This window comes from Aphelocoma coerulescens, chromosome 25, assembly GCF_041296385.1.
Source record: "Aphelocoma coerulescens isolate FSJ_1873_10779 chromosome 25, UR_Acoe_1.0, whole genome shotgun sequence".
NCBI classification, from domain to species: Eukaryota; Metazoa; Chordata; class Aves; order Passeriformes; family Corvidae; genus Aphelocoma; species Aphelocoma coerulescens.
In genome coordinates this window covers 2,562,651-2,585,656 of record NC_091038.1, presented here as the reverse complement: position 1 = coordinate 2,585,656, position 23,006 = coordinate 2,562,651, and the positions used below count along the sequence as shown (strand labels likewise).

Sequence of the window (23,006 nt, the reverse complement as noted above, 5' to 3'; positions counted from 1 at the left end):
ACCAAAGACCCCCACCCTACCCATGTTTTTGCTGCCCAGGGTAGGTGCAGCACCTGTCCCTGGCCTCCCCAAAGCTCCTGGGGTTGGCACAGACCCCTCAGAGCCCCTTGGCAGTGCCCAGGCTGGGGGGTTTTCCACCCCCCACCCCCGGCACAGGCATTAAATGACCAAACAGCCAGAAATTATGAATTTATTTAGAGATAAACCTGACCCCCCCAAACCCTGGGAGCTCCTGGGAGAGCCCAACCCCTCCTGCCAGGCACCGCATCCGTGCTGGATCTGGGGTGGCTCTGGGAAGCCGTGAGGGGGGAGAGCAGGGAGGAGGAGCAGGGTTAAAAATTCCTCAAGGATCAGGGGCACAGAGCCCCAAACTGTCCCCTCATGTCACAGCCCTGTCACTGCCCTGGCCCTGTTTGGGGTGGGTGCTGAACCAGGGGGAAGCAGAGGTGTCCAACCTGCTGGGCAGGAGGAACACTCCAGAGCCCACGGGAAAGGAGATTCCAGAGGAGCATTCCACAATTTTTGTTGGTTTTGGGGATGGCAGGGGAACATTCCAGAGTTTTTGTTGGTTCTAGGCTGGTCAAACAAGCATTCCGTTGTTTTTTGTTGGACTTAGGGTTGCCAGGGGAACATTCCATTGTCTTTGGCAGTTCTGGGGTTGCCAGGGGAATGTTCCACCCTTTTTGTCGGTTCTAGGATTTCCAGAGGAACATTCCACTGGTTTTGTCGGTTCTGGAGATACCAGAGGAGAATTCCACCACTTTTTCAGTTCTAGGGTCACCATGGGATCATTCCATTTTATTTGGTTCTAGGATTTCCAGGGGAACATTCCACAGGTTTTGTTGGTTTTAGGGCTACCAGGGGAGAATTCCAATTGTTTTTGTTGGTTCTAAGGTTGCCATGGGATCATCCCACTGGTTTTGTTTGCTTCTAGGGTTGCCAGGGAAGAATCCCACCCTTTTTGCCAGTTCTAGAGTTGCCAGGGGATCATTCCACTATTTTTGTCGGTTCTAGAGATACCAGAGGAGAATTCCACCACTTTTTCAGTTCTAGGGTCACCATGGGATCATTCCACCATTTTTGTTGGTTCTAGGGTTGCCAGGGGAGCATTCCACCCTTTTTGTCGGTTCTAGGATTTCCAGGGGAACATTCCACTGGTTTTGTCAGTTCTAGGGCTACCAGGGGAGAATTCCATTGTTTTTGTTGGTTCTAGGATTGCTATGGGATCATCCCACTGGTTTTATTAGGTTCTAGGGTTGCCATGGGAGAAATTCCACCCTTTTTGCCAGTTCTAGGATTTCCAGGGGAGAATTCCCTTGTATTTGTTGGTTCTAGGGTTCCCAGGGGAGAATTCCCCCATTTCTCTCAGTTCTAGGGTTGCCATGGGATCGTTCCACCGCTTGTGTTGGCCCCACAGGGAAGGGTTTGGGGATCTCTTAGACCAATTCCCTGTCCCTCCAGGTGGGGATTCATTCCTGGGAGCCTGATGCTGCCCGAGGTCTGGAGGGATAAACACAAGATTCTGTGCAAGCCCCCTCTTCAGCATAGGGCATCCCAAACATCCTTTTTGTAGGGAATTCGGAATGTTCCAGGGGCAGAAAGCAAAGCCTTCCTGATTCTGATGGGGAATGGGGGATAATTAGCAGGGAACTGCTTCTGAACTGTGTTTGCACACGTGGTCATTGCCAAAATCCCAGGAAGAGTTCCCTCACTGGGAACAACACCCTGCAGCAGTGACAGGCCAGGTGTAACTCGAGTGAGTGCCAGTGTTTGTGTCCTGCAGGGAATGGCACTAATTCCTCATTTTCCTCACCTTCCTGAGCACATTTGGCTGATCTTTTTCCTTTCTAAATGAGAATTTCTCTTTTTGCAGGGGAACAGGAATCTTCACACCTCCTCACCTCACGGGCAGCGCACCTGAGGGTGACCTGGTGAGATAAGAGGGGAGCTGAAGGTTTGGGAAGATTATGGAGCCAATGGAAATTCTGGAAAAGCCGAAAAGGAGCTGTAGGACCTTCTGAAAAAGAAACTGAGGGAGATCAAAAATGCAGCTGAGAGACACGAGGAGCTCTGTGTCCTCCTCACACAGGTGAGGTGATGAACAGAGCTCATCCCACACAGGCGGGGACAACTCTGGTGCCTGAATTCAGGGGGTCCCAGGAGTCACCTGCCCTGGCCTGGGGTGTACCTGAACCCCAGGGCTACCTGAACCTGAGGGTTGTGGCACTCTGGGGTTCCCAGACACAGCAGCAGGAGGAGAACACACCTGGTAACACCAAGGATCTGCTCCTGAGCTCTTCCACACTCCTGTCTAGGGAAGAGGAGCTCCAGCCCTTCCCAGTGGAACCACAGCTAAACTGGAATCTCAGTTTTCTCGCTGCCTCTGTCCCAAAACGCAAATGAAGATATTTCATTCCCCATCTGCTGAAGGCACAAGTGATCTCTGCAGAATCTGCCCTTTCTCCCCTCCTTCCTACCCAGTTTTCCTTTGGGTGTGTCCCATGCTCACTGCCCACGTATTTTCTCTTTCTCTGAATAATTTTCTGGTCTTTCCCCCCTGGATGTGATGGACATGACACCTCTGCCATGATGAACATGCAGGCAGAACTTCCAGCACCACCAGGGCCTGGCTCTCCACACAGGCTGAGCATTTCCAGCATTTGCATGGACACCACAAGGAGAACAAGAAACAAGCCAAGCCCAGTGATGGAGATGGACTGGTTTTCCACTGGAGACCAGAAATCCAGTCAATGGGAGAGTATCCTGGGGCTGGCAACTGTGCAGAGAGCATGGAGTCAGGGAATGGTTTGGGTTGGGAGGGATCTTAAAGTTTGTTCTGTCCCACCCCTGCCACAGCAGGGACACCTTCCACTATCCCAGGGTGCTCCAAGCCCCATCCAACCCGGCCTTGGTCACTTCCAGGGATGGGACATCCATGGAATAATCTGTGCCAGGGCCTCCCCACCCTCACAAGGAACAATTTCTTCCCAATATCCCATCTAACCCTGCCCTCTGGCAGTTTAAAACCATTTCAGAGTACAGAGGTCCGGGTGGGGAGCATTGGGTTACCCAAATTTACCACGGTGGACATTCAGGTCAGAGACCTACACTTCTCTGGCCCCACCTGTGAAAAAAATGACCCCATTTATCCCAGGAAACACCACCAGAAGCTTCTGACCCACTGCCCTCCAGCCGGGCCCTACTGGAGAGACCAGCACTCCCATTAAGAAGAAGGTATCAAATCTGGCACAGCACTGGGGGGACACGTGGGGTTAAAACACCTGCTTGGAGGAGATACCAAAGGGAACGAGGGAAGGGGGAGATGATGGAGGAGAAATGATGGAGAAGGGAGCACAGGGATGTTGCATCCATCAGCCGTGCCGGGAAAAGTCGTTCCCTCCCCATGCAAACCCTCGGGGGCGTTATAAATGTAACGGATCAGGACCTGGGAGGGAAATGGCACTAAAATAAAACAGACACCTGCCTGGAGATCATCTCTGCCGGGACTCGAACCCGGAACCTCTGGATTAGAAGTCCAGCGCGCTCGTCCATTGCGCCACAGAGACCTCACCGTGAGGGGAGCGTCGGCTCCAGAACTGAAAAATCCACAGCGCCGCAGGGTCCGGCACCCACCGGCACCTCCCCGGCACGGCAGCACCTCCAGCGTCCCCTCCTTCCGCAGGGACACGGCAGGAATAATCCTGGGGATGATCCATATCTCGCTCAGCAGCAGGGACGCAGCAAAAACCTGGATGCAGGCTGGTATCCGCCTCTCTGGCAACCTTTCTGCAGCATCCCCGGCGCTCGGCTGAGGGCAGAGCTAAATCCTGGAGCAGAGTTCATTGCTGCATCTCCCTCAGCATCATCAGCACAGCATCCTCCTCGCTGCAGAAGCCAAGGGATAAAGATGAAAGAGGATTTAGCTCAGAGCACTGACAATGGTGAGGGGAGCTCTGCTTGTCGGGGTGAAAAAACGCCGAAAACCTGAGGTTTGAGCAGAGAAATGAAAGGAAAAGCAGCTACCGTGGGTTCCCTTTCAGCAAGCTGTCAATCAAGGCTTTAATGAAGAAACACTGTGCCTCTTCTGTTGGGGAAAAAAAATGAAGACAATGTCAAAACAACAGGAAAGGTCCATTTACAGCCACTGACCTATTAACAATTGATCAAACTCTGTCACAGAGCCCTGGCTGGGAACGAGCGCATTTGGAATCCCTGAACGGCACAAATTTCAGGCTGCTCTTTGCTCCCAAGCACGGCCTCGATTCCCGTGAAAGGGGAGATGTTAAGTGCAATCCAAGACAAGGAATTCCCTGACACGAGGAGCTTTTGCCTCGGGGTCAATGCGACCTGAAGATCCAACCTCAGGCAGCTCTTGCTGGCGGAGAAGAGCCCAGAGCAGGAATAAAACAAGAGGAGATTCACCCCGCAGTGGAACCACGGCCAGAAGCTCAGAACTGAGGAGAAACCCCCCCAAACACCCATGTTTAGAGGGTGAAGATCACAGCACGTGGGTTCCACCTGCACAGGACAAGCTCCTGCTGCATCCCTGCTTTCCTCAGTGCCTGTCCTTCCTGCCTCAGGCTGGGGCACCTCTGTGCTCATGGCTAAAATCCCAGAGAATCAATCCTGAGCCAAATCCCTGCCTCCCTCCTGGGCTGGCAAGGACCTGACTTTTGCCCAGGCTGGGCTGTGAAGTTGTGTGGTGCTGAAGAGGCACAGCACTGACAACCTCAGCACACCTAATGCAAACCCAAAGGATTTGGTTTTCCTTGTACTCATGGAAAGCTTCACGGTTGTCTTGACAAGTAAAATCCACCTTGGAATGGTGGGAAAGAAGACAGGGGTTGAAATTCTATCAGAAAACCCCTTCCTGCTGCAAAAGATAACCCACTAAATTGATAATCCTTGAAAGAAATCCCTCTGTGAACCAGCTGTGATCACACTGGAGAAAACTGGGACCTGGAGAAAACTCAAAGTCCAGAAAACACCCATCTGCAGGGTGAGCAAAGGCTGTGCCTAAAAATGTCATAGAAAAAAATCTTAGACAAAGGAATAAAGCACTAAAGGAAGAAGAAAAATCTCCCACAGCCTGTGACTGTGTGTTCCTTCATTCTGGGGGATGAAGACACCAGCTTTCAACATGATTTTGGGAGGCTGCACCTCAAAAGTGCCAGCTTTGAAGTCACCAGCAAGCAGAAAATCTGGAGATGACTAATTAAATAGCACAAAACTCTCAGAAGAATGGCTGTGGCTTTATGGGCAGCCACATCCCCGGAATCAGAGGTTTGAAGGAACCCTCATTCCTCCTGCCTGGAGCTCCCCTCAGCCCTAATTGCACCAAACCCGGGAAAGGACTGGGAGTCTGAGCATGGCCTGATGAAAATGCCACATTTCTGCCAGGGAAAGTTGGGGCTGTAAGGATGTGCCAGAGGAGCAGCAGCACTGCCAGGAGAGCACCAGAGCCTCATCCTCATCCCAACACGCAGCTCTGGAGGCCTGGGGGCACCTGCCAAGTGTTTCTGTACCTTCAATAACCCAGTCAGTCTCCCCTGAGGTCCCAACTGTCCCTCTACTCCTTCCAGGTGTGGCAAATTTGGGAAGCAGAGACTGAAGGGAGCAGCACAAGGCTGGTTTTGGTGCTGGGGGAGGCCAGTGCATCCCGTTCTGTGGGAGGAGCATGTCCTGAGCCAGAACATCCCTGTTTGGACACAGAGAGGGAAGGGACGTGTCCCCAGCACACAGAAATGTGTCAGGAGTGAAAAAGCTGCTGACTGTCCCCCTGCTCATCCCTGGTCACCTCCCAGCCTCAAATCATTTGTTGCAGACAGGAAGAACAGGAGCCATGAGCAAGGATGCAGTGGCCCAGAGTGAACCCAGAGAATTTACCACCTCATAAACAGCTGGGAAAGGCCTTTGGGAAGACAAAACTCTGAGCAATTTTATGAGTGATGGAGCTTTAAGACCCACTTCACCTGAAGCTGCTCCAGGGCAGCATCAGCAGTGCCAGGAGACCCAGAAATCCTCTGCACACCCAAAGAAACAGCGACAGGAAATCCCTATCACAGCTATGACTGCTTTGTGGTATCCACAGAGAAAGGTTTTATAAATAAATATAAATACAACCACAAGGCTTTATTGGTACAAGCACCCAGTTCCCCAATAAAAATTCTCTAAGAGCCACCTAAGAGCCAGAGGCAGCAAGCAGAGGGTAAAGCTGTGTGATTCAGGCCAAAAATCTACTAATAAATGTCTGATGGTGAAGGTTCTTCCCCAATTCCTTTCAATAGGTATATTCTTATTTTTTTCCTAAATTTGTAATGCCTTTTCCTTCCTTTGCAAGCCATTTCAGAAGCACCCAAAAGGCAGCCAGGTGTCTTGTTCTGGGTTTGACCATATCATAGGTATTTTTAAGCTCTCCAGTGCCTGAGCCTTGCTTAGTCTTTGGGACTGGGCTCATCTAAAAAACATTTATCAGTAACTCCTGCATTTTGCTCCTTTGATAACGATCGCGTGAGATACAGACAGAATTTTGGGAGCTTTTGCCATCAGTGCCATGAGCTGGCATCGGTGGCTGTGCTGAAACTTGCTGGGCAAGTGGCTGATTTTCTACCTTTTGACTACTTTTCTGAGCATGTGGTCTTTTGAAAAGCACCTCGAGTGCCCCACACAAATGATTTGTGTGCGTTTTGCTGGACATTAATCCCCAGAGGGGATATTTTTGCATCGCAGGTTGAAGCAAAAACCGTCAGGGATAAAAGCAGTGGAGAGAAGCTGATGTTTTCTGATGTTTTGGGAGAGTTGGTTGGATCCCAGCCACAAACTGGAAAATTATAAACGGGCACTGGCCCTGCTCAAGGAATCGAGGGATGGTTTGGGTGGGAAGGGAGCCAGGATCACCATGGGCAGGGACACTTTCCATTGTCCCAGGCTGCTCCAACCCCATCCAACCCGGCCTTGGACACTTCCAGGGATGGGGCAGCCATGGAATAACCTGTGCCAGGCCTTCCCCGCCCTCACAAGGAAGAATTTCTTCCCAAAATCCCACCTAAACCTCCCCTCCCTCAGCTTAAAGCCATCCCCCTTTGTCCCACACTCCACGCCCTTTCCCAAAGTCTCTCTCCAGCGCTCTTGGAGCCCCTTTAAGCGCTGGAAAAAAGTCCCTTCCAACCCCTGCCACCTTCTAATCTCAATATTTCAGCTCTCGCCTGTTTCCCTTAAAAAAATCCCCTCACTCGGGGTGGTTTTTTGCCCCCCCGCACCCCCTGTCCCGCGCAGGCCGCGCCTCACCCCGAGGGCTCGCTGCTCTCCCGGCGCCTTCCCGTCCGTCCCCTCGCTGCTTCCCGGTGTTTCTTTCCCGGTGTTTCTTTCCCGGCGTTTCTTTCCCGGTGTTCCCCGGAGCAGGACGGGGGTTCTGGAGCTCGGAGGGGCTCCAGGCCCAGCCGGGCCCGGCGGTGCCCCCGTCCCGCCCCCGCTCCTTTGTCGCCGCCGTCCGCCCTTTCCGCCGGGCCGGGTTTCCATGGGGATGGGGCCGGGCCGGGCACGGACAAAGGCCCGGGGGGGAGCGGGGCCGGGCCCGGGCGGGGAACGCGGCCCTTCCCCGCCTGAGGAGCGCCCGGAGCCGCCGGGAGCCGCTGGGATCCGCTGGGATCTGCTGGGACCTACTGGGAGCCGCTGGGATCCGCTGGGAGCCGCTGGGATTTGGTGGGATCTACTGGGATCCCCTGGGGCCCTCTGGGATCCACTGGGACCTGCTGGGATCCCCCGGGACCTACTGGGATCAGCTGGGAGCCGGTGGGACACGCTGGGATCTGCTGGGACCTACTGGGATCCCCTGGGGCCCGCTGGGATCCCCCGGGACCTTCTGGGATCCCCATGGACATACTGGGATCATCCGGGATCCACTGGGACCTACTGGGATCCTCTGGGATCCGGTGGGAGCTGCTGGGATCAGCTGGGACCTCCTGGGATCCTCTGGGATCCGGTGGGACCTGATGGGATCCAGTGGGACCTGCTGGGATCCCCTGGGGCCTGCGGGGATCCGTTGGGACCTACTGGGATCCACCAGGAGATACTGGGATCCACTGGGATCTGCTGAGATCTGCTAGGAGCTGTTGGGATCTGCTGGGATCCTCTGGGATCTGCTGAGACACGCTGAGATCCCCGGGGCACACTGGGATCTGCTGGAACTCACTAGGATCTGCTGAGATCCATTGGGAGATGCTGGGATCTTCTGGAACTGACTGGGACCTACCAGGATCTGCTGGGATCCATTTGGAGAGACTGGGATCCTCTGGGACACACTGAGATCCTCTGGGACCCCTGGGGACCCGCTGGGATCCTCTGGGGCACACTGGGATCTGCTGGAACCCACTAGGATCTGGTAGGATCCATTGGGAGATGCTAGGATTTGCTGGGCCTCACTGGGATCTGCTGAAACTCACTGGGACCCTCTGGGATCCTCTAGGGATCTGTTGGCATCCCTTGGAACACTCTGGGATCCCCTGGAGTCTGCTGGGATCTTCTAGGACTCACTGGGATCCCTTGGGATGTGCTCGGAATCCACCCAGGCTGCTCCAAGGCCCGTCCAGCCTGGCCTTGGACACTTCCAGGGATGGGGCATCCATGGAATAACCTGTGCCAGGGCCTCCCCACCCTCCCAGGGCGGAATTCCTTCCCCATATCCCATAAATTCCTGAGGAAGGTGCGGCAGTTTCTGCTCTGCTTACACCGGCCCGTGGGGAAGAAGATGAAGAATTGGGATTTTTTTTTTTCTTTCCCCCCCGAAAAGACATTGCCAAGGATGCCCCTGAGGCCAAACTGCTTTTGGGCAGCACCCCCAGCCCAGTCACATCCAGGACACCACAAATACGGGTCCAAAAGGATGTCAGAAGCATGGAAGTTTCACTGATTCCTGGGAGATTGGAAAGCAAAGCTCACACGACACCGCTGTTTCAGTCACAGCCCTGCCCATACCACACCTCTCCCGTGCAAATTGACTTTTAAATTTCTAACTCCAGGCGCGGCGTTGTTAATGAAGGTGATTAACTCCGCGCTTCCCTCTCCCTCGGCAGCCACGGCCCTGCTGGTGCTGAGCAGGAGTGGCAGAACCGCTTCCTCCTCTCCTCCAGGGAAGGTGGGAGCCCAGGGATGGGAATGGGGTGACTTTGGAGGGCGCCGACAAGAAGGGGTTGCTCACAGGTATCCAAAACCTCTCGTGGATGGTTTGTAGGACCAGAGCCTGGTGGCACTCGTGGGTGGACAAATGACCACGAGAGCCTGGGTGGGTGCTGGGTGTCCCCTCTGCCCTGGGGCTCTGCAGGTGGCAGGAGAGGTCCCTGCAGGTGACACTGTGCCAGAAGAGGCTGAACTGCTCTTTCACCTCCCCTTTCCCTTTCCAGCTCCACCTGAGCCGTGCTGGAAGAGTCTTTGAAGATCCACAACCCAAATTCCTGTTCAGGGCTGGATTTCTTCCCGTGCCAGGGAGCTTTATGGTGAGTCAGTAATGAATTTCCTCATTAATTTCCTCCCCTCGTGCTGTGGCTGTTCTGTCTCCCACGCCCACTCGGGGCCACTGTTGCTCTGTGGTTCTCATCCCAAGCAAAGCTCCAGGCAGAGCCCATGGCAGAGCAGGGAATGAGAGGTCCAGGGCCAGCCAAACAGGGGGAGGTTTGAGAAAATAAAACAGAGTTATCACAAGGCCCGTGGGGCCAGTTTACCCAGGGCCTCGCTGGGCTGTTCCTGCAGCCAAAACGAAGGGATTAGTCCAAAATGTTGTTGGAGAGTCCCCTCTGACCTGCCTGAAGTGAGGTGTTAAAGGCAGGAACTGAGCGGGATTTGGGCTCTGGAGCTTTGCGGGGGATGGCCCGGGAGGTTCAGGAGCCAGAGGAGGAGGCTCTGCTCCTCAGCCGGGGACCAGGACCAGGCAGCTGAAGGAGCCCAGGAATGGCTCAGCACAGGGAAAGGCGCTCCCTGCCCGCAGAGCTCAGCCCTGCGGTGAGGGGGGTCACAGAGAGCATCTCTGAACCCCTTTTTGGGGCAGTTTATGGAAGATTTCCAGGTGCAGACTGGCCCAGGGAGTGTCCTGCCAGGGCAAGCAAAGCTCATCCACAACAAACACGAATTTCCTGAGAACATGCAGCCACCTGATCCTTTGCTCCTCGCCATCCCTTGGGTTCCCCAAGTCCAGCACGAGCATCCAGGGGGAACAGGAGTGGGGGTTTGGATTTGCTGCATCCTGCAGAGCCCAGGCTCCACGTCCCTGTTCTGGGGACAGGCTGAGCCTATGCTGCCAACACACACAAACTCACACGGAGCCACAATAATCAACACAGGCAGAAAGGCCACCAGCACAGCCAGCCCCGCCAGGCTCCCGCTGTTCCTCCCTCCAGCTGAGCAGGATAAAAACCCCCATTAGTGGAAAATACAAATAAACACACAGATCCCTCCAGTAACTTCAAACGAGGCCTAAAAGCAGCTTAAGGTCCAACCCAGTTCCCTTTCTCAGACTCACCAGCACCTCCTCACTCCAATCATATCCTTGTCATAATTATATGCTTAATATTAGCAGGTGCTTTTTGTCATCTTGCCTGGATAATTCTCGGATTGGAGGAATAGAAACACCTTAATAGGATGAATAAACATGAGCCAGGGCTGCAGCAGCAGGAGGAGCAGGGATGGGGCTCTTTGCTGATGGGGCCTCAGCAGCACATCCAGACCCAGGCTGGACTCCACAGCTGGGACTGGCACGGGCCAGTGCAGCCAGACACTGGCAAGGAGCCCAGATCCTCTGGAGGGTTTGTCCTGATCAGCAGCTCTGGACAGGCTTTGCCAGCCCCATGGGAAGGGGCAGGATCTCTCCACAGCCCCCCAAGCCCCAGCCTAGGGCTCACATCGTTCCTGTTCTGCTGGGAATGTTGGGTGATGTTACCCTGCCTCTCCTAAATTCACTGACAGGACAAGGGGGAACGGATTCAAACTGCCAAAGAGGAGGCTTAGATTGGATATTGGGCAGAAATTCTTTACTCAGAAGGTGGTAGGACCCTGGCACAGGGTGCCCAGAGCAGTTGTGGCTGCCCCTGGATCCCTGGCAGTGCCCAAGGCCAGGCTGGACAGGGCTTAGAGCAGCCTGGGGTGGGGGAAGGTGTCCCTGCCCATGGCAGGGATGGGATGGGATGACCTTTAAGGTTCCTTTCAACCCAAACAAGTCTGGGATTCTAAGCTTTCCCAGATGTTTAATGACCCTTTTAGCATCTGCGGCCAGTGAGATTTGCAATGCCACTGCAAGGATTCCTTTCCCTTTTAATAAATATCTATCTGTATGTGTATATACATGTTTGTGTGTGTGTGTGTGTGTGTGTGTGTGTGTGTGTGTGTGTATGAAACTCTCAGCCCTGCCAGTTCTCCCTGGCTGCACAGCTTCTCACTGATATTTCAGCTTCCTAAACAGCAACCCATATTTCAGAGCCTATTAATATCCACTGCTGCCAAATCCCCCTTCTCCTGCTTTGAAGAATCCACGGATTTTGCTTCCCTTGCAAACCTGTTGTGCCTCCGTTTCCCCCGGACCGCGCTCCTGAAGTGGGGGTGAGGATTTGCACCGCTGATAAATCTGGTTTTGGTGGCGCTGAGCTGGCTCTGAGTTACGGAGATCCGCGGAGGATCAGGACAAGGTGTGACAGCTCCCACCTGCTGAGCGTGGGGGACGTCCAGCCCCACGCAGGGATGAGCCAATCGAGGGAGCACGAGCCAGGCTGGGACAAAGTTGCTGCATTTAGTGACGAGATTTCTAAAGGCACTGCAGGCGCTCTCACCTGCTGACCCCCGAGCTCTGCACTGAGCCAATATTTGCTCCTGGTCTACAAACTCCAGGAGTTTGAGGAAAGGCTGGGGTGCTCTGGATGTGATCATCAAGCCTTGCTGACAGCTCAATTTGTCACCGGGCAGCTTTCAGCGTTTGACTCGGCAGAATGTTCCCCCTCGTCGTTGCCTGCGTTTTACTCCCGGTGAAAAATCTCCGGCGAGATTCCCGGCGACAGCTCCCTTTGCATTCCTGGCGCACACTCAGCCAGCCAAGCAAGGCTGTAAATAATTGAGCACCCATCATTCCCTTTGCAGTCCCCACCAGCACCAGCCTGGTTTGCTCTCAACAGCAAATATTTAGTGAGGTAATCAATCCAAGAAAAAAATCTTAATTTGGATAAGAAAATTAAATGTTTTTCCCAGATCTTCTATCTGATTATCTCTGGCATCCATCCTGCTGTTCTCGGGGTAGGTGCTGTACCAGGAGATAATTATGAGGATCACAGAAGCAGTTCAATTAACTGCAGCTAATGCTTCTTATTAGCATTTTGCTGGGGCTTGTGGAGTTTTTCAGCTGAAACAGATAAACAAGCTCAAACATTCGCATAGGAAAGCTCCGACAAAAACAGAAACAAAGGGCCGGGGAGGCTGTCAGGGAAAGCCCAGAGGAGCTCAGGAGAGCAAGGGCTGGCTGCAAACACGGCGATCTCACAGCTCTCGGGGCGTGGATGCAGTGCCTGGATTCTGGGAGCTTCAGCATCTGGCCAGGAGCACACGTGGGGCACAGCTCAGAATTCCAACAGGATGGAACATCCTCAGGGACCCCCTCATTCCCTGCCCCAGCTCTGCTGCCCAGCTCGGGAACTGCTGAATGTGCAGCAGCACGTTCCCTGTGGAGCTGTGTCCGCAGAGTGTCCTCCCGGATGGGGCAGAGGCATCGCCCCCCGATCGTGTGGCACCGCCTCGGTGGCAGGTGGCACCTGGAAGTGCGGTCACCCTCCGAGGGAGATGCCGGCCGTCCTGGTGACTCCCTCGGGGCAGGATGGCAGGAGGACACGGCATTTCACCTCTCCTGTGCCTGGAAACAGCCGGGCTCTGACATCTCCGTTTGCAGGCGGAGCTGCAGCCCGCAGGACACTCCGGGAGTGTCCCCAGGGCCAAGACGGTGCCTCAGGGACAGACGAGTCCCGGCCCCGCTCCCAGCGGGGCTGTTCCGTGCTCAGCAGCCTCTGGCGGGAGCATCAGCCCAAGGCAAAGGTGCAGCTCTCTGCCACCATCCAAATCCGTGTCCTCAGCTTCCACATCGGCTCTCCAGGCTGCCCTGGCTGCCTTCCCTTCCCTGTCACCTCCTGACAGGCTGCTCTCTGCGCTTCCAATCACCCGGGGCCAGCAGCCAGCGAGGTTTCCCCAAGTTCAGGGCTTTATTCTGGTGGAGTTGTGCCCCTCAGGGCTGACACCCTTCAGTGCTGACAGCCCACCCTGATGAGGCCAGGTGGGACCGCAGGTGAGGTGTTGGTGTTTAACCAGCAGGGCCCCACTCCTGAGGCTGGGCTGATCCTGCAGACCAAAACTCTCCAGCTTTGTCCCCGAGACTCTGTGAATTATCCAGGCTTTGAAATGAGGTGACTTCATAGCTTTTTACGTCCAGTTCCCCTCCAAGTCCTCTCCGATTATTTTTTCCTGGTTTCCTTGACCTGATTCTCTCCCTGCCTCATATCTCATCCTTCTTGGTGCCTGCACAGCTGGGGTTTGTTGTCTTGGAGCTCCAGGGCTTGGCTGTTTCCACGCTCTGCCTTGGTGGTGTGGGAAACCCTCTCGGTCCTGTCAGTACCAATACCTGGGAATCTTCCTGGCAGCAGTTCCCAGGCTGCTCCATCCTCAGGGACACCCCAGCCTCGCCTCTGTCTGACTGAACGCCTTTGCCAAGCCTCGGTGACGGCACCGAGGCAGAGTCGTGTCCTTCTGCCGCTTCCAAAGGCTCGGGAATGGAGGGAGCAGCTGCGGGGGAGAGCACGAAGCACAGTGAGACACCGAGTCCCATCTGTGCCCTGCCTGTGACAGCCTGAGCTGCCCTGGGAGAGGCACCCAGGGCACGGGGAACACCCCAGTCCCTCCCAGGGCTGCAACTGGTGCTGTGCTGGTGCTGCTGGGGCGCTGCGTCTCCAGGACAGGCACCTCCCCAGGCTCAGGCCCACGGAACATTCCCAATGTTTCCCACTGTGGCAGAGGCTGAAGAGGGTTTTTGGCCTGGGTGTGGTGTCCTGGGGGCTTGGATGTGCCCAGGGGTTGGTGGGAGGATGTTGCAGGGATGGGATGTGCTTGGGAGCGCCATGAATTCAGGATTCCTGAGCTCCCCACTGTGCAAATCCCACACCAGTGGGGCTTCACGGGACACGAGGGGAGCAGATGAGGAAGAAGGGCAAGGGCTCCACGAGTCCATCCCCAGCCCTGGAATGGGCTCTTGCCGTGCACAGTCCCTGCCTGGAGCACACAGCACAGGCTCTGCTCTTATTACAGATAATAACCCACCCCAATTAACACTTGTGGGGCCTGTTCCCTGCACACCCACGGGCAGCAGCACAGCGCAGCTGAGATCAGGCACTCAGCAGAGCGCAGAGCTGAGCCAAGACAGAAATAGCCTCCTCTGCCACATCCCTTCCACTCTAATCCCCCTGTGCTTAATCCACCCTGGAACCACAGAAGGTCTGAGGGAGCTGGGAGGGTGGGAGAGATCCCAAATCGGTGAACTCCTGCAAAACCACCAAAGGACTCGGCCAAAGCTGGCCCAGGGGCTCCAGGCTTGAGGGGGTTGATTGCAGCTCCATCTCCGAGGGAATGAATTCCTCACCAGGTGAAGAGCTGTCAGTGGATGATGCAGAACCAGGCTGCCAGGCAGGGACTGCAGAGCTTTATCAGAAATGATGGGCATGGGTTTTCCTGGTGGGAATTCTCTCTCACAAACACGAATAAAAATTCCAAACAAACCCGCGTGGCCCCAGAGAGCACCGGGAATCTGTTTAAAGGAGGAATTCTGCAGGCGTGAAGGTCCACGGGTGGCACCGGTCAGGTGGGGAGCAGAGCAGAGGGGGTCTCAGGGAGAGCCCAGCCTAAAATCCTCACACAGATCCCATCAGCTCTGGCTGAGTGCCAGGGAGCCAGGAGTGGGAACAGCTGGAGTGAAACCAGCCACCAGGGAGTGGATAAACCTCATAATAATGGACAAATTAGCCAGGGTTTGGAGCAAACAGGACACAAGTGGCTTCAGAGGACGTTGTGACAGCCTGTGGCAGTGCAGGGAGTGGCTCTTAGGGGCAGAAGGGATCGGTTTGGAGGCTGGGAAGATGTGGAGGTCAGACATACCTGGGTCTGGAAGGATCTTCCACCGGAGCAAGGACCATTTCCCAGGAGGTCATTCCTGCCTGAGTCAGACTTGAGGGGTCCCAAAGGCACAAGCACAACCCCTGGCAACTCCTTTAACCCCTGGGGCTGCTGCCAGCAATTCCTCCTTCACCTCGGTGGGTGGCAACCCCAAATCTCAGATGAATTTGGGGCTGCCACCTGCAGAGTTGTTCCTGTGTCTTTTCCCCACTCCTCTCTTCCAGAGCTGTTTTTTTCCCTTTCTTAAAGATGTTGTCACCAAGGTGCTGCTGCCACGGGCTCAGCTCTGGCACCAGCTGGAATTTGCCCACGATGGGAGTGACTTCTGCAGCTCCCCCAGCACCCAAACCTGCCCACAGCAGACCAAACCTGCGTTTGTGAATAACTCTGTACAACTCCCCAGCTTGTTCCGGACCTGTGACCAGGCCCCACCATCCTGTGTTGGATCCCTGGTGGCTCTGCAGGCCCCCAGCTCCCCGCCCAGTGCCCGAGGGCAGCGATTTGGGTGGTTTTCCTGCATTTGTCCACCTTTCCCAGGAGTTTCTCCGAGCCCAGCTGATGGCCCAGGTGCAGCGGCATCTGTCAAAGCCTTGGAAAATGCAGCTGATTTTTCCTAAATACATTTTGGAGAGCATCTCTCTCCCAGCCCAGCACTCCACACACTCAAATATCCTTGGGATGCATGAGAGCAGCATCCCTTACCCCTGGAACTGCCAGAGCAACGGGAAGCCCCTTGAAGAGAGGTTTGATGTGGCAGCCTGGAGCTGATAAGCCATTGATTTCTTCTCCTTTTTGGGCTGGAGGAGATTGTCAGCCCAGGGACACGATAGCACGGCAGGGATGATAACGGCACAGGATCCTGGCAGGCAGCCCCTGCAGCCTGGGGTGGGGTGTCCAGACAAAAACACGCTTCAATTCCTCTTCCCAGACAGAGACATCCCAGATAAAGCCCTTATCTGGCCTTCTCTCCCATCAGTGAGACGCTCCAGCCTCGCTCGGCGCGCGGCAGGGCAGCAACGGCTTCATCACAGCAGCCAAGGATGGTGGGTTTGGCCACCCAGAGGTGCCTTGGGGTGCCCCTGGCACGGTGGCAGTGCCAGGCTGTAGCTCCAGGGAGGCTGAGGGTGCCAGCCTAGCCCAGCCCAGCCCGGAGATGCCTCCAAGGGGAATTCATCGAGGCAAAGGTAAAAACGCCCTGGGCTCACCTGGGCTGCCCCCAAACATTTCCCTGCCGGGTTTCCACCTCGCCCAGACACCCAAAACCCCATTTCCAGCCCTTTCCCGGCTGCCTTCGAGCAGGAGAGGGCAGCAAATCGCTCCTCTGGAAGGGAGGGAAAGCAGGTCGGGAGAGCACGAGGTCTCCATTCGGGGATGTTTTGCTGTTTGCTGTGGAAATCTTCAGTCAGAATCGTTTTCTGTTGCTCTCGAGGGCTGGCTGCAACCAAAATGTTTGGATCTGCTCCCACCGGATCCTGCCAAAATTGGGCTTTTTGAAGGATGTGACGCAGATGACGCCCAAGGTTTGGGTCCCAGACACCAGTCCCTGGCCTGAACTGGTTTTTGCAGCCTCGTGCTTCCATCTCCACCAGAAAATTCGGGAGTGTCAGATATTCCTCGGCACAGGGGCTGCATCATCCTCGGCGCTGCATCCTTTGAACAGCTTTCAGCCATGCCGGGATTCCACCTCTCAAATGATTTCCAGGCACAGAGAAAGGACCATTCTGGAGGCTGGGGACATCGTGCTCTGCAGAGGGTTTGATGATCCGAGCCACCACAGGCTCAGCCTGCGCTCCTGAGTGGGCCCAGGGATATTTAATTGTTGGATGTGGAGATTCTGTTGATTCCCAATCAGTGCAGAGCCAATTCCAGAGCCTTGGTGCCTCCTGCAGGGGTGCAGGAGCTCAGCTGAGCCCCTCATCACCGGAGCTGTCAGGGAGGGCCACCCACCCAAATTCAGACAACTGCGAAGTCGATGTCTCCAGTGAAATCATCAGGTTTGGGGGTCTGCTGCCTTGAGGGCTGGTGGTGAGGAATGGGAATAGATCCCACAGGGAGGTGCCCCTTGCTCTCCACCACACCCTGATCCCCAAGTTTGGGTGCTGAAATTCATGGAATCATGGAATCCCAGACTGGTTTCGGTTGGAGGGGGCCTTAAAGCCCATCCCATCCCACCCCTGCCATGGGCAGGGACACCTCCCACTATCCCAGGTTGCTCCAAGCCCTGTCCAGCCTGGCCTTGGGCACTACCAGGGATCCAGGGGCAGCCACAACTTCTCTGGGCACCCTGTGCCAGGGCCTGCCCACCCTTACAGGGAGGAATTCCTCCCAATATCCAACCTAAATTTCCTCTCTTTCAGCTTAAAGCCATTCCCTGTGTCCTGTCCCCCCATCCCTTCTCCCCAGTCCCTCTCCAGCTCTCCTGGAGCCCCTTTAGGCCCTGCAAGGTGCTCTGAGCTCTCCCTGGAGCCTTCCCTTCTCCAGGGGAACACCCCCAGCTCTCCCAGAGCAGAGCGGCTCCAGCCCTGGGATCCACTCCGTGGCCTCCTCCTCTCACTGCAACAGGTCCAGCTCCTTCTGGAGCGGCACATCCTGGGATCGCTGACTGCCCCCATCCTCTCTGTGGAGTCTCGGCCCTACAGACACCCCACTGACCCCACCACCAGGGAGTCATTTACCCTCCACATCTTTCCCAAATCCCACCCCTCTTAACATGCACGTTTCCCTCGAGACAGCCTGGAAAGCTCAAGGAGAAAATAGAAAACCCCGAAAGTTCAACTGAAAGCACTACAGAGCCTTCCTGGGTGGGAGCAGCTGAAAATAGAGCTGCCTGCACACGCACACCCCCCCGGCTCGTGCCTCCAGAGCCATCTCCAGCGCCTGTGTTTGTATTTATAGCCCAGCAAACCCCGCTCCCCTCGCTGCCAGCTGGGGGATTGTGCCCGTCTGCTCAGCACGGGGAGGCACGAACCCACCAGGCAGCTCTTGAGAGCTCATTTCCCCCCTGGAATTCCTCTCGGGAGCTCTGCCCTGAGCAGCTCCCAGCAGGGTCACAGCCAGCCCTGAGTGCAGCTCCCAGCAGGGAAATGCCCTGCAAATCCAGGGAAAAGCACACAGGCAGCTCATTCCCAAGGCCAGGGCTCCTCTGGTTTAGGCTGGAGCCAAGCTGAGGAGCGCAGCTGATCCCTGGATATGGATCTGGGCCGCCCTGCCAGCTCCGAGAGGGCAGATTTGCAGAGCAAAGCGGGGTCTAGAGCTGAGCCCAGGCTCAGCAGCGCCCGGGGGTTCGTAGGTGAGCGCCAGCCCTGGCAGTGTCGCTGCTGTTGTCACTTTATCAGCCCGCTGCAATCTGCTTTTCTGCTATATTTGCCTGTTTATAATTAGCCCGCTGGGTTTGCTGTTCTCTGGCGTTTCTTATCTGGTTCCTGACAGTTTTCGAGATGGCTCCATCTTCAATCTACCCTGTGCTTTGAGAAAAGAAACTCCTCTGCAGCTCCCTTTGAAGCTCAGCACTCCGGGGAGAGTGCCAGGAGACAGGCTTTGGGCTCCGGGAGAAAGGGACAATTAGGTGGCAGCAAACATTTAATTATCAAATGGATTGGTGCTTCTTACACTGCCTGGAGTTGAGCAGGTGCCTCACACGAAGGATCCTTCAAATATCAGATGTGAGGAGCTTTGAGAGCGCACCCAGACGAGCTGACGAGCACATTGAGGCTGTAAATGAGGCAGGAGTTTTCAGCACAGGGCTGGGGAAGGCTCCACACGGTGTTAACACCTGCGGGGAGTCGCTCCCCAGGTCCCTGCACACCTGGCCCGGGGCAGAGGGGACCTGCTCCCGCCTGGAACAGCCTCCATCAACACCACTGACCCGGATCCTGCTCCTTTTGGGGCTGCCCAAACCCATTTCCCTTCACTGGAGGGCACTGAAGCCACCAGAGGTGACTTGTCCTGGTCACTGAGAAGTGGAAAAGACACTTGGGACCCCTCAGCCTGCGGTGTGGAGGGTGGATCAGAGCGGGGGGAGAAGGTCTGAGCAATTCCCTGCCATCCTCACGCGGCCAGTGGGGAGTCAGGCTCACCTGGGAGATTTCCCTGGATGCTGAGCAGAGAAATCCCAGCCCCAGGACGGAGAGGAGGAAGCCCTTGCATGCCACAGATCCCCCCCGTGAGGTTTAGGGACAAGGCTGACAGAGCTCCTGGGAAAGCTGTGAACGAAACCTGAGGAATTCCAGGAAAACCACGGCATGATCCAGATATAAAGCAGGAATCAGAGTCACAGAGCTCCCTGCAGCCCCATTTCATGCCAGCGTGATCTCAGAGGTCTTTTCCCACCTAAACAATTCCATGATTCTGTCTCGGACATCTCAGCACCGGGAAGAGGGGCCACAGCACCACCTTGTCCCTGTCCCTGTCCAGCCTGCCCAGAGAACAACCCCTGAGCCTGCAATTGCAGCAGGAATCTTCCTGGGAGCTTCACCCAGCACCAGGCAGGAATCTTTGCCAACAAAAGAGAGCTTCTCCCACTCACTCTCCACCCTCAGTTCCCCCCCTCAGCTCTGGCACTCTGGGCTCCTCCTCAGCACTGGCCATCTGCACCGGGGCCAGGCCAGCTCTGGGAAATGAGAAAGAAAAAAAAAAGGATTGATTAAAGCAGACCAGGAGCTGCTGGAGCTGCTTCCTAACGCAATTTCCCAAACATTCCGTGGTTCATCTGGGAGTTTCTGCTCTCGCATCTTGCAGGGAACAGCACATCCCCGAGACAGAGGGACAGGCCTCACACTCAGCCTCATAAATCCACGCTGGCTTCCCGAGTCTCATCCTTCAGGAACGCCCTGTCCCTTCTGGCATTTCCTTTTTCCCACTCGCAGGATGGATTTCTGGTGCTCCAGCCCAAGCCAGTGGTCTCCTTGCCCCTACCAAAACCATCCCCGTGCCTGGAACCCCAGCTCTGCTGAGCTGCCCTCCTCCACTTCTGCCTCCTCCAGCATTCCAGGCACAAATCCCGTCCCGAGCCTGGCGAGTGCCACCTCCCTGGAGCTGTCCTGCTGCTCTGCTCCGAGGATGCCAAAGCTGAGGCCTCCTGCCAGCCCCAGGTCTCTGGTGCATTGTGAGGCAGCAGCTTGAACCACGTCCAGATCTGGTGTCGTTTGGAGGCACAGAGAGGGTTTGGGGTGGGTTTTTTCCATTAAGTGTCAACTTGAGCTTTAAAAACCCCACTAAGCACTCACCTCCCTCCTGATGGAGCCGCAGGGAAGGGAAGGGTCTGGAGTGGCTGAGGGCTCTTGGTTTGTTCAGCTGGAGAAGACCGAGGGGGCTGCAGCTCCTCCTGAGGGTCAGCTCTGCTCTCTGTGACCAGTGACAGGACCCCAGGGAGCAGCTGGAGCTGTGCCAGGGGAGGTTTAGGTTGGAGATCGGGGAAAGGTTCTTCTCCCAGAGGGTGCTGGGCACTGCCCAGGCTCCTCAGGGAATGGGCATGAGGCTGCCAGAGCTCCAGGAGCGTTTGGACAATGCCCTCAGGGATGCCCAGAGTGGGGTTTTTGGGGTGTCTGTGCAGGGCCAGGAGTTGGACTCTGATCCCTGAGGATCCCTCCAGCTCAGAATGTTCTGTGATTTCTGTACTTGGTCTCCCCTTCAACTTTCCAAACCTTCCCAGACAGTTCCTCTTCGCCACCTCCAAGGAAAGAACCCAAGCACGGGCCCTGCCTCCCAGGTGCTCTCAAACCTGGTTTTTCAGCCCAAATCCAACTTGTCTGAGGCTCGAAGGCCAAAATGGGCTCCTGCTCCTGCAGCTTCTCCCCCATTTGCTTTCTGCTGGTTCAGGCACACAACTCCCGGAGAGCCAAACCCCTTGGAGACGGAGCTGGGGAGCCTTGCTCATGGCTGGAGAGTGCAGCTGAAGCGAGGCATTAATTCCACTTACAGGATGAAATTGGCAGCAGAGCAACTGAATTTTCCGTCCAGCTCTAAAGTGCTCTCAAAGTGATCTAATTTATCACTGCGGCAGCAGCAGCAGCCATTCAAAGGCTCTCCCAGCTCCCTGCCTCAGCCGTGGCGTGAGGAGATGACTTCAGCAGCAGATGGATCCAAGTTCTTTGTCTGGCTCCAGCTCCTGGGTCCTCACCAGACCTCGGCCCTTCCCAGGGGCGGCTCTGGCAGAGTTGAGCCTGTGCTTTGTGCTTCAAACCTCCACAGGATGAGGGGAAACGGCCTCAGGCTGTGCCAGGCTGGGCAGCGGCAGGAATTTCCTCATGGAAAGGGTGCTCAGGCCTTGGCAGGGGCTGCTCAGGGGGGTTTAGAGTCCCCATCCCTGGAGGTGTCCAAGGAAGGGCTGGAGGTGGCACTCAGAGCTCTGGGCTGGGGACAGGGTGGGCATCGGGCACAGGGTGGACTCGATGGTCATGGAGGGCTTTTCCAACCTCAACGATTCCATGATTTTGTGATTCTTGGAGTCCATGATCTGCTCAGAGGAGATTTTACGTGACCAGCATGGCTCTGGGTTTGGGCACCATCGGCCCTGGGGGTTGTGAGGGGTGAAATCTCTTTCCTGCCTCTTTCCTCAAAGCAATGAGGATCCACATGGAGAGTCTGGCTGTGGGAGCAGACAGAATTCCTCCCAGGAGAGATGGGAGTGCCCAGGAGGTGCCACCTGGGCCTTGAGGGCACCTGTGGGGACAAGCAGCCACGGAGGGGGAGGTGACACTGGAAGAGGGGAGGTGGCCCCAGCACTGGGGTCCCTTTGTGGCTTCACCTGGGGCTGGCAGGACTCAGCCTCCCCCTTCACATCCCTGCTGGCTGTCACAGGTGCTCCGGGCAGGGACAGAGGTGCCTCTTCAGGGGACAATGTCGAGTGGGGACAGAAACCCATCTAAACCCATGAAAACCCCCACAAACCCACATAAGCCCACATAAACCCACATAAATCCCCACAACTCCCCCCCAGACCCCCACAAACCCACATAAATCCCCACAAACCCCACACAGACCCCCACAAACATCCCCACAAACCCCACACAGGCCCCTACAAACCCCCACAAACCCACATAAATCCCCACAAACCCCACACAGACCCCCACAAACATCCCCACAAACCCCACACAGGCCCCTACAAACCCCCACAAACCCACATAAATCCCCACAAACCCCACATAAACCCACACAGACCCCCACAAACCGCACACAAGTGCCCCAAACCCCCCATACACCATGTAAACGCCCACAAACTCCACATAAACCCCCACAAACCCCACATGAACCCCCACAAACCCCCAAAACACACGTAAACTCCCACAAACACACATAAAACCCATGCAAACCCACACAAACCCCCCACAAATCCCCACAAACCCCACACAAATGCACAAAAACCCCCACAAAACCCCACACAAACCCCCTGTCTCTGCAGGTTCCATCACCTTGAGGAGCCCCACAACAGCTGCAAGTCATCTATGCTGAGATAAGCCAGACTCATCGGCCTCAGCCTTGCTGTAATTAGGAGCTGTTTAAGCCTCGGGTTGAGGCTTCAGCGATGGCTTTGAGGGGTCCAACTCCACCAGACAGCGCTAATGACACTCTGTAATTAGCAGATATGCCAAGGATCTCGTTTTGGGGAGCTGCCTGCAGCTCTTTTGGCCAAGGAGAACCTGTGGGGTGGTGCAGGTGATGCCTGGAATGAAGAGCCTGGAGGGACAGGGCACAGGGAATGGCTTCCCACGGCCAGAGGGCAGGGTTAGGTGGGAAGTTGGGAAGGAATTCCTGGCTGTGAGGGTGGGGAGGACCTGGAATGGGTTATTCCATGGCTGCCCCAAGCCTGGAAGAGGCCAAGGCCTGGTTGG

At 55.7% G+C, this 23,006-nt stretch overlaps 2 long non-coding RNA genes and 1 other non-coding gene across 5 annotated transcripts; 1 reads left to right on the top strand and 2 right to left on the bottom strand.

Annotated features, from left to right (window-relative positions):
- Positions 1-176: 176 nt before the first annotated feature.
- Positions 177-7,550, bottom strand: LOC138098518 (uncharacterized). The gene is made up of 2 exons (XR_011146622.1): positions 7,288-7,550; positions 177-3,885 (listed from the first exon to the last, which is right to left on the bottom strand). It is a non-coding gene; the product is annotated as an uncharacterized lncRNA (long non-coding RNA).
- TRNAR-UCU (transfer RNA arginine (anticodon UCU)) lies at positions 3,493-3,566 on the bottom strand. The gene has a single exon. It is a non-coding gene; the product is annotated as a tRNA-Arg (tRNA).
- A 7-nt stretch (positions 7,551-7,557) lies between the features above and the next one.
- On the top strand, positions 7,558-12,228 carry LOC138098519 (uncharacterized). 3 transcript variants are annotated; one of them, XR_011146625.1, is made up of 3 exons: positions 7,558-9,037; positions 9,399-9,491; positions 11,462-12,228. It is a non-coding gene; the product is annotated as an uncharacterized lncRNA (long non-coding RNA). The 3 variants fall into 3 exon arrangements; XR_011146623.1 differs by having other exon boundaries at positions 11,435-12,228; XR_011146624.1 differs by lacking the exon at positions 7,558-9,037 and adding an exon at positions 9,044-9,198 and having other exon boundaries at positions 11,435-12,228.
- The last annotated feature ends 10,778 nt before the right edge of the window (positions 12,229-23,006 follow it).